Source organism: Doryrhamphus excisus, chromosome 2 (genome assembly GCF_030265055.1).
Source record: "Doryrhamphus excisus isolate RoL2022-K1 chromosome 2, RoL_Dexc_1.0, whole genome shotgun sequence".
NCBI lineage: Eukaryota > Metazoa > Chordata > Actinopteri > Syngnathiformes > Syngnathidae > Doryrhamphus > Doryrhamphus excisus.
This window is the reverse complement of record NC_080467.1, coordinates 21,171,168-21,184,772: the sequence shown is the minus strand read 5'-3', so window position 1 is coordinate 21,184,772 and position 13,605 is coordinate 21,171,168. Positions and strand designations below refer to the sequence as shown.

The following is a 13,605-nucleotide window of genomic DNA, read 5'->3' as shown; positions in this document are numbered from 1 at the left end:
AGCGCCAGATTAAGGTTCCTTACGCTCAGGAGGCACTGGTTGAAATCCCACAGCTGGCATTTTCCTGGTCAGCTCCATTATCCACGACTGGAATGATTTGGCAGCAAAAGACTGTCAGATTGTACAAGACACCTGAACACCTTGAGAAGAAGATTAAGAGAGGTTTTGTTCTAATGAGAAGGGTTTGTTTGTTGACATTGTGACATACAAAAGAGGGACTCCCCGTCGGGGAATCGAACCCCGGTCTTCCGCGTGACAGGCGGAGATACTGTCCACTATACTAACGAGGACTGCTGCTGCGATGATGTGGTGTCGATTGGCCAAAGGGGAATTCAGAACAGGCTCGTGGCCCATGACCGTTTTTATGGTAGCTGGAGACTTTAACCACTGAAATCCATCCCGCTTATCCTCATCAACGGACTGTATTCCCCACCCGTTACCAGCATGGGGACATTCCAACCCAAGATGAGAACACACTGGACCAGGGACACAGCAACATAGTAGGTGGCACAGACACAGCTTCACATTGCCCCCACTTTTAGACCCGACTGAAAAAAGACTCTCTTGCTTGGTGCTAACATGATGACCATTAGCATGTTAGCATTTAAGCTAATTTACTCATGTCTCAAGGCAAATAGACACATGGCATGATGTGGGGACACTATGGGACTGCCTTAACACTTTTGGATCTTGAGGCTGTCTTGCTAGTTCTTTTTTTTTTTTACCCCGGACACAGTCTCTTTGAGAGGAGGCTGCGGTCCATCAGGACCAAAACCTCACGCCACAAGAACAGTTTCTTCCCGTCTGCTGTCAGCGTCATCAACAAGTCCCGGAATCCCCCCCCCCCCCCCCCGACACTGTTCACACCCCACCTCTGCCTCATCCTGCCACTTTGACACTCTATATGCGTTAAATTAACGCTCAGTTTGGACTCTTAGGAAAAACAATCAGACTGCAGTTCCGGAACAACAAACAAAAAACAGACCGTGTACATATATTTATACTGTATACTGTATATTTTGTATTTTCATTTTTTAATAGATGTGTCTGCACCTACTTCACCAAAACAAATCCCCAGTCGAGGTCAGCAGGCCCCGTCTCCACTGTAAACAGTGTGGACTGGGCAATGCTTCCCTTTTCGGAGGGTCCGGACGGTTTGCCAGAACCCCTTCGAGGCCGACCAAAAGTCGCGCTACATGGCCTCACCGAATTCCTCCCACACCCGAGTTTTTGCCTCGACAACCGCAGAAGCCGCAAACCGTTTGGCCTGACAGTACCTGTCAGCTGCTTCCGGAGTCCCACAAGCCATCAATGCTCGATAGGACTCCTTCTTCAGCTTGATGGCGGCCCTGACCTCTGGTGTCCACCATCGGGTTCGGGGCCTGCCGCCACGACTGGCACCGACCGCCTTGCGGCCGCAGCTCCGGTCAGCCGCCTCAGCAATGGAGGCACGGAATATGGCCCATTCGGACTCAATATCCCGGTCCTCCCCCGGGATGCAGGCGAAGCTCTGCCAGAGGTGAGAGTTGAAGACTCGACAAACGGGAGACTCTGCCAGACGTTCCCAGCACACCCTCACTACTCGTTTGGGTCTACCAGGTCTGTCCTGCATCCTCCCCCGCCATCTAATCCAACTCATCACCAGGTGGTGATCAGTTGACAGCTCAGCCCCTCTCTTCACCCGCCTGTCCAGAACATGCGGACGCAGGTCTGATGACACGACTGCAAAGTCGATCATAGACCTGCAGCCAAGGGTGTCCTGGTGCCACGTGCACTTATGGACATCCCAGAATTTCTAGGCGCAGCCAAGGTGTTGAGGGAATCTGTTTCAGGGGCCTTAGAATCTCATCTCTGCTATTTGCAGATGATGTGGTTCTTATGGCCTCTACGGGCTGTGACCTTCAGCGCTTACTGGGACGGTTTGCATCTGAGTGCGAAGCCTCTGGGATGAGACTCGGTACCTCCAAATCAGAGGCCGTGGTTCTCAGTCGTAAAAGGGTGGAGTGCTCCCTCCGGGTTGGGAATGAGGTCCTACCCCAGGTGGAGGAGTTTAGGTATCTTAGGTATGGTCACGAGTGAGGGAAAGTGGGAGCGTGAGGTCGACAGACGGATCGGCGCAGCCTCGGCAGTAATGCGGTCGCTGTAACGGACCGTCGTGGTTAAAAAAGCTTTCAATTTACCGGTCGATCTCTGTTCCCATCCTCACCTATGGTCATGAGCTTTGGGTCATGACCGAAAGAATGACATCTCGGATACAGGCGGCTGAAATGAGTTTCCTCCGTAGGGTAGCTGGACTCACTCTAAGAGATAGGGTGAGGAGCTCAGTCATCCGGGAGGGCTCAGAGTAGAGCCGCTTCTCCTTCACATCGAGAGGAGTCAGTTGAGGTGGCTCGGGCATCTAGTCCGGATGCCTCCCGGACGCCTCCCTGGTGAGGTGTTCCGGGCATACCCAGCCGGGAAAAGGCCCCGGGGCAGACCTAGGACACGCTGGAGGGATTATGTCTCACAGCTGGCCTGGGAACACCTTGGTGTCCTCCCGGTGGAGATGGAGGAGGTGGCCGGGGACCGGGAAATCTGGGCTTCCCTACTAAGACTGCTGCCCCCCGCGACCTGGACCTGGATAAGCGGAGGAAAATGGATGGATGGATGGATGGATGGACTTGTATACTAAAATGAGATGGAGATAATTGCAATATTTGTCGGAATAGTTCTGGAACAAATGGTGGAAGGAGTATCTGACCAACACTGCTCTGAGACAAAGATGGCATACGCCAAGAAGAAACATGCAAGTTGGAGATGTGGTGATCGTCAAAAAGGAGGAGGTTCCCCGAAACGAATGGAAACTGGCTGGGATTTTTCAAGTCCATAAGAGTGACAATGGACTAGTGAGGACAGTTACGGTGTTTCACGATGCTTCAATGTCCCGCAATGGCGTGGGAATGCACTCAAGAGCAATAAATGCATCGAGAACAGCAGTAAAGGAAGCGTGAACTCTTTACTGGACCAGGTCAGCGAAGTAACAAAGACCATACATCTGCAAGCTCTTCAAAAGACACGTAAGGAGTACAGCCATAGCAGAGGATGGTTTCGATCCATCGACCTCTGGGTTATGGGCCCAGCACGCTACCGCTGCGCCACTCTGCTGCTGACATCTGTCCAAGTACCCAGCTTTGTGCGGCTCCTTTTGAGTGTCCTCTGTTGTCAGTGAACCTCACAAGGTCACAGTTTTTTTTCCTGATCAGGGCACCGTTTTAGGTTGGGTGGATGAGTGATCGAAAGCGCCAGATTAAGGTTCCTTACGCTCAGGAGGCACTGGTTGAAATCCCACAGCTGGCATTTTCCTGGTCAGCTCCATTATCCACGACTGGAATGATTTGGCAGCAAAAGACTGTCAGATTGTACAAGACACCTGAACACCTTGAGAAGAAGATTAAGAGAGGTTTTGTTCTAATGAGAAGGGTTTGTTTGTTGACATTGTGACATACAAAAGAGGTACTCCCCGTCGGGGAATCGAACCCCGGTCTTCCGCGTGACAGGCGGAGATACTGTCCACTATACTAACGAGGACTGCTGCTGCGATGATGTGGTGTCGATTGGCCAAAGGGGAATTCAGAACAGGCTCGTGGCCCATGACCGTTTTTATGGTAGCTGGAGACTTTAACCACTGAAATCCATCCCGCTTATCCTCATCAACGGACTGTATTCCCCACCCGTTACCAGCATGGGGACATTCCAACCCAAGATGAGAACACACTGGACCAGGGACACAGCAACATAGTAGGTGGCACAGACACAGCTTCACATTGCCCCCACTTTTAGACCCGACTGAAAAAAAACTCTCTTGCTTGGTGCTAACATGATGACCATTAGCATGTTAGCATTTAAGCTAATTTACTCATGTCTCAAGGCAAATAGACACATGGCATGATGTGGGGACACTATGGGACTGCCTTAACACTTTTGGATCTTGAGGCTGTCTTGCTAGTTCTTTTTTTTTTTACCCCGGACACAGTCTCTTTGAGAGGAGGCTGCGGTCCATCAGGACCAAAACCTCACGCCACAAGAACAGTTTCTTCCCGTCAGCTGTCAGCGTCATCAACAAGTCCCGGAATCCCCCCCCCCCCCCCCCCCGACACTGTTCACACCCCACCTCTGCCTCATCCTGCCACTTTGACACTCTATATGCGTTAAATTAACGCTCAGTTTGGACTCTTAGGAAAAACAATCAGACTGCAGTTCCGGAACAACAAACAAAAAACAGACCGTGTACATATATTTATACTGTATACTGTATATTTTGTATTTTCATTTTTTAATAGATGTGTCTGCACCTACTTCACCAAAACAAATCCCCAGTCGAGGTCAGCAGGCCCCGTCTCCACTGTAAACAGTGTGGACTGGGCAATGCTTCCCTTTTCGGAGGGTCCGGACGGTTTGCCAGAACCCCTTCGAGGCCGACCAAAAGTCGCGCTACATGGCCTCACCGAATTCCTCCCACACCCGAGTTTTTGCCTCGACAACCGCAGAAGCCGCAAACCGTTTGGCCTGACAGTACCTGTCAGCTGCTTCCGGAGTCCCACAAGCCATCAATGCTCGATAGGACTCCTTCTTCAGCTTGATGGCGGCCCTGACCTCTGGTGTCCACCATCGGGTTCGGGGCCTGCCGCCACGACTGGCACCGACCGCCTTGCGGCCGCAGCTTCGGTCAGCCGCCTCAGCAATGGAGGCACGGAATATGGCCCATTCGGACTCAATATCCCGGTCCTCCCCCGGGATGCAGGCGAAGCTCTGCCAGAGGTGAGAGTTGAAGACTCGACAAACGGGAGACTCTGTCAGACGTTCCCAGCACACCCTCACTACTCGTTTGGGTCTACCAGGTCTGTCCAGCATCCTCCCCCGCCATCTAATCCAACTCATCACCAGGTGGTGATCAGTTGACAGCTCAGCCCCTCTCTTCACCCGCCTGTCCAGAACATGCGGACGCAGGTCTGATGACACGACTGCAAAGTCGATCATAGACCTGCAGCCAAGGGTGTCCTGGTGCCAAGTGCACTTATGGACATCCCAGAATTTCTAGGCGCAGCCAAGGTGTTGAGGGAATCTGTTTCAGGGGCCTTAGAATCTCATCTCTGCTATTTGCAGATGATGTGGTTCTTATGGCCTCTACGGGCTGTGACCTTCAGCGCTTACTGGGACGGTTTGCATCTGAGTGCGAAGCCTCTGGGATGAGACTCGGTACCTCCAAATCAGAGGCCGTGGTTCTCAGTCGTAAAAGGGTGGAGTGCTCCCTCCGGGTTGGGAATGAGGTCCTACCCCAGGTGGAGGAGTTTAGGTATCTTAGGTATGGTCACGAGTGAGGGAAAGTGGGAGCGTGAGGTCGACAGACGGATCGGCGCAGCCTCGGCAGTAATGCGGTCGCTGTAACGGACCGTCGTGGTTAAAAAAGCTTTCAATTTACCGGTCGATCTCTGTTCCCATCCTCACCTATGGTCATGAGCTTTGGGTCATGACCGAAAGAATGACATCTCGGATACAGGCGGCTGAAATGAGTTTCCTCCGTAGGGTAGCTGGACTCACTCTAAGAGATAGGGTGAGGAGCTCAGTCATCCGGGAGGGCTCAGAGTAGAGCCGCTTCTCCTTCACATCGAGAGGAGTCAGTTGAGGTGGCTCGGGCATCCAGTCCGGATGCCTCCCGGACGCCTCCCTGGTGAGGTGTTCCGGGCATACCCAGCCGGGAAAAGGCCCCCGGGGCAGACCTAGGACACGCTGGAGGGATTATGTCTCACAGCTGGCCTGGGAACACCTTGGTGTCCTCCCGGTGGAGATGGAGGAGGTGGCCGGGGACCGGGGACCGGGAAATCTGGGCTTCCCTACTAAGACTGCTGCCCCCCGCGACCTGGACCTGGATAAGCGGAGGAAAATGGATGGATGGATGGATGGACTTGTATACTAAAATGAGATGGAGATAATTGCAATATTTGTCGGAATAGTTCTGGAACAAATGGTGGAAGGAGTATCTGACCAACACTGCTCTGAGACAAAGATGGCATACGCCAAGAAGAAACATGCAAGTTGGAGATGTGGTGATCGTCAAAAAGGAGGAGGTTCCCCGAAACGAATGGAAACTGGCTGGGATTTTTCAAGTCCATAAGAGTGACAATGGACTAGTGAGGACAGTTACGGTGTTTCACGATGCTTCAATGTCCCGCAATGGCGTGTGAATGCACTCAAGAGCAATAAATGCATCGAAAACAGCAGTAAAGGAAGCGTGAACTCTTTACTGGACCAGGTCAGCTAAGTAACAAAGACCATACATCTGCAAGCTCTTCAAAAGACACGTAAGGAGTACAGCCATAGCAGAGGATGGTTTCGATCCATCGACCTCTGGGTTATGGGCCCAGCACGCTACCGCTGCGCCACTCTGCTGCTGACATCTGTCCAAGTACCCAGCTTTGTGCGGCTCCTTTTGAGTGTCCTCTGTTGTCAGTGAACCTCACAAGGTCACAGTTTTTTTTCCTGATCAGGGCACCGTTTTAGGTTGGGTGGATGAGTGATCGAAAGCGCCAGATTAAGGTTCCTTACGCTCAGGAGGCACTGGTTGAAATCCCACAGCTGGCATTTTCCTGGTCAGCTCCATTATCCACGACTGGAATGATTTGGCAGCAAAAGACTGTCAGATTGTACAAGACACCTGAACACCTTGAGAAGAAGATTAAGAGAGGTTTTGTTCTAATGAGAAGGGTTTGTTTGTTGACATTGTGACATACAAAAGAGGGACTCCCCGTCGGGGAATCGAACCCCGGTCTTCCGCGTGACAGGCGGAGATACTGTCCACTATACTAACGAGGACTGCTGCTGCGATGATGTGGTGTCGATTGGCCAAAGGGGAATTCAGAACAGGCTCGTGGCCCATGACCGTTTTTATGGTAGCTGGAGACTTTAACCACTGAAATCCATCCCGCTTATCCTCATCAACGGACTGTATTCCCCACCCGTTACCAGCATGGGGACATTCCAACCCAAGATGAGAACACACTGGACCAGGGACACAGCAACATAGTAGGTGGCACAGACACAGCTTCACATTGCCCCCACTTTTAGACCCGACTGAAAAAAAACTCTCTTGCTTGGTGCTAACATGATGACCATTAGCATGTTAGCATTTAAGCTAATTTACTCATGTCTCAAGGCAAATAGACACATGGCATGATGTGGGGACACTATGGGACTGCCTTAACACTTTTGGATCTTGAGGCTGTCTTGCTAGTTCTTTTTTTTTTTACCCCGGACACAGTCTCTTTGAGAGGAGGCTGCGGTCCATCAGGACCAAAACCTCACGCCACAAGAACAGTTTCTTCCCGTCAGCTGTCAGCGTCATCAACAAGTCCCGGAATCCCCCCCCCCCCCCCCCCCGACACTGTTCACACCCCACCTCTGCCTCATCCTGCCACTTTGACACTCTATATGCGTTAAATTAACGCTCAGTTTGGACTCTTAGGAAAAACAATCAGACTGCAGTTCCGGAACAACAAACAAAAAACAGACCGTGTACATATATTTATACTGTATACTGTATATTTTGTATTTTCATTTTTTAATAGATGTGTCTGCACCTACTTCACCAAAACAAATCCCCAGTCGAGGTCAGCAGGCCCCGTCTCCACTGTAAACAGTGTGGACTGGGCAATGCTTCCCTTTTCGGAGGGTCCGGACGGTTTGCCAGAACCCCTTCGAGGCCGACCAAAAGTCGCGCTACATGGCCTCACCGAATTCCTCCCACACCCGAGTTTTTGCCTCGACAACCGCAGAAGCCGCAAACCGTTTGGCCTGACAGTACCTGTCAGCTGCTTCCGGAGTCCCACAAGCCATCAATGCTCGATAGGACTCCTTCTTCAGCTTGATGGCGGCCCTGACCTCTGGTGTCCACCATCGGGTTCGGGGCCTGCCGCCACGACTGGCACCGACCGCCTTGCGGCCGCAGCTCCGGTCAGCCGCCTCAGCAATGGAGGCACGGAATATGGCCCATTCGGACTCAATATCCCGGTCCTCCCCCGGGATGCAGGCGAAGCTCTGCCAGAGGTGAGAGTTGAAGACTCGACAAACGGGAGACTCTGCCAGACGTTCCCAGCACACCCTCACTACTCGTTTGGGTCTACCAGGTCTGTCCTGCATCCTCCCCCGCCATCTAATCCAACTCATCACCAGGTGGTGATCAGTTGACAGCTCAGCCCCTCTCTTCACCCGCCTGTCCAGAACATGCGGACGCAGGTCTGATGACACGACTGCAAAGTCGATCATAGACCTGCAGCCAAGGGTGTCCTGGTGCCACGTGCACTTATGGACATCCCAGAATTTCTAGGCGCAGCCAAGGTGTTGAGGGAATCTGTTTCAGGGGCCTTAGAATCTCATCTCTGCTATTTGCAGATGATGTGGTTCTTATGGCCTCTACGGGCTGTGACCTTCAGCGCTTACTGGGACGGTTTGCATCTGAGTGCGAAGCCTCTGGGATGAGACTCGGTACCTCCAAATCAGAGGCCGTGGTTCTCAGTCGTAAAAGGGTGGAGTGCTCCCTCCGGGTTGGGAATGAGGTCCTACCCCAGGTGGAGGAGTTTAGGTATCTTAGGTATGGTCACGAGTGAGGGAAAGTGGGAGCGTGAGGTCGACAGACGGATCGGCGCAGCCTCGGCAGTAATGCGGTCGCTGTAACGGACCGTCGTGGTTAAAAAAGCTTTCAATTTACCGGTCGATCTCTGTTCCCATCCTCACCTATGGTCATGAGCTTTGGGTCATGACCGAAAGAATGACATCTCGGATACAGGCGGCTGAAATGAGTTTCCTCCGTAGGGTAGCTGGACTCACTCTAAGAGATAGGGTGAGGAGCTCAGTCATCCGGGAGGGCTCAGAGTAGAGCCGCTTCTCCTTCACATCGAGAGGAGTCAGTTGAGGTGGCTCGGGCATCTAGTCCGGATGCCTCCCGGACGCCTCCCTGGTGAGGTGTTCCGGGCATACCCAGCCGGGAAAAGGCCCCGGGGCAGACCTAGGACACGCTGGAGGGATTATGTCTCACAGCTGGCCTGGGAACACCTTGGTGTCCTCCCGGTGGAGATGGAGGAGGTGGCCGGGGACCGGGAAATCTGGGCTTCCCTACTAAGACTGCTGCCCCCCGCGACCTGGACCTGGATAAGCGGAGGAAAATGGATGGATGGATGGATGGATGGACTTGTATACTAAAATGAGATGGAGATAATTGCAATATTTGTCGGAATAGTTCTGGAACAAATGGTGGAAGGAGTATCTGACCAACACTGCTCTGAGACAAAGATGGCATACGCCAAGAAGAAACATGCAAGTTGGAGATGTGGTGATCGTCAAAAAGGAGGAGGTTCCCCGAAACGAATGGAAACTGGCTGGGATTTTTCAAGTCCATAAGAGTGACAATGGACTAGTGAGGACAGTTACGGTGTTTCACGATGCTTCAATGTCCCGCAATGGCGTGTGAATGCACTCAAGAGCAATAAATGCATCGAGAACAGCAGTAAAGGAAGCGTGAACTCTTTACTGGACCAGGTCAGCTAAGTAACAAAGACCATACATCTGCAAGCTCTTCAAAAGACACGTAAGGAGTACAGCCATAGCAGAGGATGGTTTCGATCCATCGACCTCTGGGTTATGGGCCCAGCACGCTACCGCTGCGCCACTCTGCTGCTGACATCTGTCCAAGTACCCAGCTTTGTGCGGCTCCTTTTGAGTGTCCTCTGTTGTCAGTGAACCTCACAAGGTCACAGTTTTTTTTCCTGATCAGGGCACCGTTTTAGGTTGGGTGGATGAGTGATCGAAAGCGCCAGATTAAGGTTCCTTACGCTCAGGAGGCACTGGTTGAAATCCCACAGCTGGCATTTTCCTGGTCAGCTCCATTATCCACGACTGGAATGATTTGGCAGCAAAAGACTGTCAGATTGTACAAGACACCTGAACACCTTGAGAAGAAGATTAAGAGAGGTTTTGTTCTAATGAGAAGGGTTTGTTTGTTGACATTGTGACATACAAAAGAGGGACTCCCCGTCGGGGAATCGAACCCCGGTCTTCCGCGTGACAGGCGGAGATACTGTCCACTATACTAACGAGGACTGCTGCTGCGATGATGTGGTGTCGATTGGCCAAAGGGGAATTCAGAACAGGCTCGTGGCCCATGACCGTTTTTATGGTAGCTGGAGACTTTAACCACTGAAATCCATCCCGCTTATCCTCATCAACGGACTGTATTCCCCACCCGTTACCAGCATGGGGACATTCCAACCCAAGATGAGAACACACTGGACCAGGGACACAGCAACATAGTAGGTGGCACAGACACAGCTTCACATTGCCCCCACTTTTAGACCCGACTGAAAAAAGACTCTCTTGCTTGGTGCTAACATGATGACCATTAGCATGTTAGCATTTAAGCTAATTTACTCATGTCTCAAGGCAAATAGACACATGGCATGATGTGGGGACACTATGGGACTGCCTTAACACTTTTGGATCTTGAGGCTGTCTTGCTAGTTCTTTTTTTTTTTTACCCCGGACACAGTCTCTTTGAGAGGAGGCTGCGGTCCATCAGGACCAAAACCTCACGCCACAAGAACAGTTTCTTCCCGTCTGCTGTCAGCGTCATCAACAAGTCCCGGAATCCCCCCCCCCCCCCCCCGACACTGTTCACACCCCACCTCTGCCTCATCCTGCCACTTTGACACTCTATATGCGTTAAATTAACGCTCAGTTTGGACTCTTAGGAAAAACAATCAGACTGCAGTTCCGGAACAACAAACAAAAAACAGACCGTGTACATATATTTATACTGTATACTGTATATTTTGTATTTTCATTTTTTAATAGATGTGTCTGCACCTACTTCACCAAAACAAATCCCCAGTCGAGGTCAGCAGGCCCCGTCTCCACTGTAAACAGTGTGGACTGGGCAATGCTTCCCTTTTCGGAGGGTCCGGACGGTTTGCCAGAACCCCTTCGAGGCCGACCAAAAGTCGCGCTACATGGCCTCACCGAATTCCTCCCACACCCGAGTTTTTGCCTCGACAACCGCAGAAGCCGCAAACCGTTTGGCCTGACAGTACCTGTCAGCTGCTTCCGGAGTCCCACAAGCCATCAATGCTCGATAGGACTCCTTCTTCAGCTTGATGGCGGCCCTGACCTCTGGTGTCCACCATCGGGTTCGGGGCCTGCCGCCACGACTGGCACCGACCGCCTTGCGGCCGCAGCTCCGGTCAGCCGCCTCAGCAATGGAGGCACGGAATATGGCCCATTCGGACTCAATATCCCGGTCCTCCCCCGGGATGCAGGCGAAGCTCTGCCAGAGGTGAGAGTTGAAGACTCGACAAACGGGAGACTCTGCCAGACGTTCCCAGCACACCCTCACTACTCGTTTGGGTCTACCAGGTCTGTCCTGCATCCTCCCCCGCCATCTAATCCAACTCATCACCAGGTGGTGATCAGTTGACAGCTCAGCCCCTCTCTTCACCCGCCTGTCCAGAACATGCGGACGCAGGTCTGATGACACGACTGCAAAGTCGATCATAGACCTGCAGCCAAGGGTGTCCTGGTGCCACGTGCACTTATGGACATCCCAGAATTTCTAGGCGCAGCCAAGGTGTTGAGGGAATCTGTTTCAGGGGCCTTAGAATCTCATCTCTGCTATTTGCAGATGATGTGGTTCTTATGGCCTCTACGGGCTGTGACCTTCAGCGCTTACTGGGACGGTTTGCATCTGAGTGCGAAGCCTCTGGGATGAGACTCGGTACCTCCAAATCAGAGGCCGTGGTTCTCAGTCGTAAAAGGGTGGAGTGCTCCCTCCGGGTTGGGAATGAGGTCCTACCCCAGGTGGAGGAGTTTAGGTATCTTAGGTATGGTCACGAGTGAGGGAAAGTGGGAGCGTGAGGTCGACAGACGGATCGGCGCAGCCTCGGCAGTAATGCGGTCGCTGTAACGGACCGTCGTGGTTAAAAAAGCTTTCAATTTACCGGTCGATCTCTGTTCCCATCCTCACCTATGGTCATGAGCTTTGGGTCATGACCGAAAGAATGACATCTCGGATACAGGCGGCTGAAATGAGTTTCCTCCGTAGGGTAGCTGGACTCACTCTAAGAGATAGGGTGAGGAGCTCAGTCATCCGGGAGGGCTCAGAGTAGAGCCGCTTCTCCTTCACATCGAGAGGAGTCAGTTGAGGTGGCTCGGGCATCTAGTCCGGATGCCTCCCGGACGCCTCCCTGGTGAGGTGTTCCGGGCATACCCAGCCGGGAAAAGGCCCCGGGGCAGACCTAGGACACGCTGGAGGGATTATGTCTCACAGCTGGCCTGGGAACACCTTGGTGTCCTCCCGGTGGAGATGGAGGAGGTGGCCGGGGACCGGGAAATCTGGGCTTCCCTACTAAGACTGCTGCCCCCCGCGACCTGGACCTGGATAAGCGGAGGAAAATGGATGGATGGATGGATGGATGGACTTGTATACTAAAATGAGATGGAGATAATTGCAATATTTGTCGGAATAGTTCTGGAACAAATGGTGGAAGGAGTATCTGACCAACACTGCTCTGAGACAAAGATGGCATACGCCAAGAAGAAACATGCAAGTTGGAGATGTGGTGATCGTCAAAAAGGAGGAGGTTCCCCGAAACGAATGGAAACTGGCTGGGATTTTTCAAGTCCATAAGAGTGACAATGGACTAGTGAGGACAGTTACGGTGTTTCACGATGCTTCAATGTCCCGCAATGGCGTGGGAATGCACTCAAGAGCAATAAATGCATCGAGAACAGCAGTAAAGGAAGCGTGAACTCTTTACTGGACCAGGTCAGCGAAGTAACAAAGACCATACATCTGCAAGCTCTTCAAAAGACACGTAAGGAGTACAGCCATAGCAGAGGATGGTTTCGATCCATCGACCTCTGGGTTATGGGCCCAGCACGCTACCGCTGCGCCACTCTGCTGCTGACATCTGTCCAAGTACCCAGCTTTGTGCGGCTCCTTTTGAGTGTCCTCTGTTGTCAGTGAACCTCACAAGGTCACAGTTTTTTTTCCTGATCAGGGCACCGTTTTAGGTTGGGTGGATGAGTGATCGAAAGCGCCAGATTAAGGTTCCTTACGCTCAGGAGGCACTGGTTGAAATCCCACAGCTGGCATTTTCCTGGTCAGCTCCATTATCCACGACTGGAATGATTTGGCAGCAAAAGACTGTCAGATTGTACAAGACACCTGAACACCTTGAGAAGAAGATTAAGAGAGGTTTTGTTCTAATGAGAAGGGTTTGTTTGTTGACATTGTGACATACAAAAGAGGTACTCCCCGTCGGGGAATCGAACCCCGGTCTTCCGCGTGACAGGCGGAGATACTGTCCACTATACTAACGAGGACTGCTGCGGCGATGATGTGGTGTCGATTGGCCAAAGGGGAATTCAGAACAGGCTCGTGGCCCATGACCGTTTTTATGGTAGCTGGAGACTTTAACCACTGAAATCCATCCCGCTTATCCTCATCAACGGACTGTATTCCCCACCCGTTACCAGCATGGGGACATTCCAACCCAAGATGAGAACACACTGGACCAGGGACAC

General features: G+C 52.1%; 5 non-coding genes across 5 annotated transcripts; all 5 read right to left on the bottom strand.

The window, feature by feature from the left end:
* Nucleotides 1-218: 218 nt before the first annotated feature.
* trnad-guc (transfer RNA aspartic acid (anticodon GUC)) lies at nucleotides 219-290 on the bottom strand. Its single transcript has one exon. It is a non-coding gene; the product is annotated as a tRNA-Asp (tRNA).
* A 3,205-nt stretch (nucleotides 291-3,495) lies between these two features.
* trnad-guc (transfer RNA aspartic acid (anticodon GUC)) lies at nucleotides 3,496-3,567 on the bottom strand. Its single transcript has one exon. It is a non-coding gene; the product is annotated as a tRNA-Asp (tRNA).
* Nucleotides 3,568-6,777: 3,210 nt separating this feature from the next.
* Nucleotides 6,778-6,849, bottom strand: trnad-guc (transfer RNA aspartic acid (anticodon GUC)). Its single transcript has one exon. It is a non-coding gene; the product is annotated as a tRNA-Asp (tRNA).
* A 3,206-nt stretch (nucleotides 6,850-10,055) lies between these two features.
* Nucleotides 10,056-10,127, bottom strand: trnad-guc (transfer RNA aspartic acid (anticodon GUC)). The gene has a single exon. It is a non-coding gene; the product is annotated as a tRNA-Asp (tRNA).
* A 3,205-nt stretch (nucleotides 10,128-13,332) lies between these two features.
* trnad-guc (transfer RNA aspartic acid (anticodon GUC)) lies at nucleotides 13,333-13,404 on the bottom strand. Its single transcript has one exon. It is a non-coding gene; the product is annotated as a tRNA-Asp (tRNA).
* Nucleotides 13,405-13,605: the final 201 nt, after the last annotated feature.